This window comes from Rhinolophus sinicus, chromosome 16 (assembly GCF_057876585.1).
Source record: "Rhinolophus sinicus isolate RSI-liver-muscle chromosome 16, RSI-T2T, whole genome shotgun sequence".
NCBI lineage: Eukaryota > Metazoa > Chordata > Mammalia > Chiroptera > Rhinolophidae > Rhinolophus > Rhinolophus sinicus.
Genome location: NC_142516.1, coordinates 38,420,492 through 38,423,882, shown reverse-complemented (window position 1 = coordinate 38,423,882; position 3,391 = coordinate 38,420,492).

Genomic DNA, 3,391 nt, shown 5'->3' with positions numbered 1-3,391 from the left:
GTTGGGCACTGCTCTTCTACAGCTGTAGGAGACTGGTAACCACTTCCTCCCCTTTCCCCTTCTGGCCTACGTGTGGTGAGGGCTCTCCACTGTTGCTACCTTGGATGTGTCAGTGTTGCTTGCTGGCTCCCTTAACTTCGCCCGTGTATCTACAAATAGTTCCTTTGTTGATCTCTCCTCAACTTACCTGTCTGATATGATATATCCTGATTGATACATTATCTTCAGTGAATAGAACCCAATTCAGAAAGCAGCACCTTTATTCAATGAGAAGTGCTTTAATATGGAAACGTCATGCTACAACCGAACTGGCTGTGTCGTCTCTCTATAAACTATGGTGACAGCGCTTTCTTTTTCTTTCTTTTCTTTTTTGAGGTATAATTGACATATTGTATTAATTTCAGGTGTATACTATAATGATTCGATATTTGTATACATTATTGATTACCACAATAAGTCTAATTAACATCTATTACCATGCATTGCTACAAAATTTTTTTTTCTCATGATGAGAACTTTTAAGATCTCTTTTAGCAACTTTCTAATATGGAATACAGTATTGTTAACTGTAGTTTTCATGCTGTACATTATATTCCCAGGACTTACTTATTTTATAACTGGAAGTTTATAGCTTTTGACCCCTTCACTCATTTCACCCACCACCCACCACACATCCCCACTATGGCAACCACGTGACAGTGTTTTTCACACCAACCATTTAGACACATGGTCTCACATAGTATTTTTAATTTCTGATTTATCAATTTTGCTTATATAAAGGAACTTACAAAGCAAAATCACAGGTCCACATTCAAAGGCCAGTCTTTTTTTCCATAGCTAAATAACATAAACAAGAGGAATGAACACATAGTGCTGAAAGAACTTGGTTTTCAAATATTTTAAAGACAGACTGATGAAATGGTCTTTTTGCAGAAGTCTACCTTTTGCCATATATTAAGAAACCACTTGATTCATTGCTATTTGCACCCCTGGTATGAATGTCCTTTTTATATGAAAAGGACAAACCTTCTGTAAAAATATTTCGAATGTTTCTCATACAAAATCCAAAGAATACTTCCAGAGGATCAAAACAATACGCAAACAAAAGGGGGCAGGGTGGTGATTGGAAGGACACAATGATAAAGGCATAAAAGTTCCTTCAGCAAAGAAAGAGAGCTCCTGAAAAGGAAAATAAGGGCTGAAGCAGTTGAACTGCCTTTATCTATATCCTAACAAATAACACCTCCTGTGCCTTAAATATTTAATGTGAAATCTGTGGATTTATATCGCTTACAAAATGCCAGGGGCTTATTATCTTTACAGTGTGCATGACAGGAATATTCATATCGCTAGATTCCACAGACTAAGACAACAGGAATTCCTCCAGGTGCTAATGGCAGATAACTTTCACATGGCTTCAATAATCCACTAATTATGGAACCCCTCAGGTAGAACAATGTCATTAATCTGATTAAATTATTTATATTGCTGGAAAGCGAAATCTTATTAGGTCTTCAGTATTTTATTTGGTTCTCCGGTAAGGATATGCAAAAGGCCAAAACCATCTTTTCTCCATTGCATTTTCCAGCTGGAAAAAAAAAAAGAAAAAAAGCAACTAAGGAAGAAATAATCTCTTATTTAGTGTTTTGATGCAAATTCGTAAACCTGGAGTTTTCCAGGTCCCTTTTGGAACTCCCTTCTCATGGCTGAGGGTTTCTTACCATGTTTCAGTAGCAGAGTCCTAAGCCATGATAAGATTAAAGTTCACTTACTATTAGAGGTTCTGTTTAAATTAAAGTGAAGAGGCTTCATTTCTCCTGAACAGATCAGTGAGAAGATTGTGAAACCCCTAATGCTAAATGTGCTACCCAATTACATTGAACAGACACCCTCTTTTGGGTTTTTTGGCCACATAGTGGCCCAGTTTCATATTTGTGCTGGTCTATCAGACATTTAGTTAGAGGACTGAAGAGGTCTGGAGATTAGACTAAATCCAGCTGAATTTGATGGGCTACTCAAAGCATGTACCATTTATCCAAGCACTCTGTGTGAGTACTAATTTGTAATATACTTTATAACACATAATTTTAAAATGTCATGGCTAATTTATGTATAATTTCCATTTTGCAGAAAGACGTACTAACTCTAAACATATTTTTATCAGAAAAAAAGACAAGGCCTATCAGGAAAAATGCATGATTTTAAAAATAGAAATAAAAATACAAAGTGTTGCAAGTCCTATATTTGATCAAATCAATTATTTGACATTTTTAATTGTATTGAAATTTTCCTGAGTGTAGTCACCTGTGTCTACTCAAATTTCTATTAAGTTTCTCACTTCCCAAATATTCTTCCCTCTTTCAAGGTTTCCAAAACAGTGGGGGAAGCTATGATAAGCCTTTCTCTTGTGGCCCAGGGCTTTCTTTTAATAGATATGTACTCAAGACACATAGCCAGTCCAACTCCTAGCTAAATTTAAGTCATATGATACAAGGATTAGAATTCATAATCTTATGTTACAAAAACACCATTCTCTAATAGAGCTTGTAGGAGTTTAAACAACTCTATTTTCTCCTTGGACCAGCAGCTAGCAGACACCAGAAAAATTATCCTATGCTCAAATCCATCTCTAACCAACACGATAACTTAGAGGTAATAAGAGCCCATATCTAGCCCACTTGTGTGAGTTTTCCTGAAGACAGGTTTTTCGGTCAAGTGTGTCCTAAGAGGCTTCAGGTCACATACAGTAAATCTTAGAGCAGTGGACCAGGTAGCTAATGTTCCAGGATTTCTCAAGTGCAGAAATGACTGCCCATGTACTATGCCACCTAGATTCCTTTCTAGGAATGAGGGACCCAGACTGTCTTCTGGGAGTTGCTGCAGGCTGATGGCCTCAGCTGTCAGCCCCTACAAGGATTGCCTCTGCTGAAGAGAGCTTCCGTATTCAAGATCATCCCACTTTCTGGGGCAGCCCACATCCAGTGAACAGTTAATAAAATGGTGATGAAGGCCCTGCTTCTTGGCCCAAGCCAGGACAATTCTGAAGGATATCCAGCTTCAGAGCTCCCATGGGTTGGCTGAGGCTTCCACTGAGCATGAACTGTAGTTCAACTTCTCCCTCTGCCCAGTCCTGCTTCTTCCTCTTCCTTTCCACAGCTTCTGATGTCCAGAGCACTCCCTAATAAACCTCAGGCTTGCTCATCTCCCCTGAGTCCGCTCCCTGGACAGCTCAACCTGTGATGTTATTTAATCACTACACTTCCTAAGAATTCTCTTGGTTCAGGAGTATATCTGTCTCTTCCAGTTCTTCCAGGTTAAATCAGTATTTCTAGGACTAAATTTGCCCAGAATAGTATAACAAAAGATAAGAAGAAATGAGTCTAGGACCTTA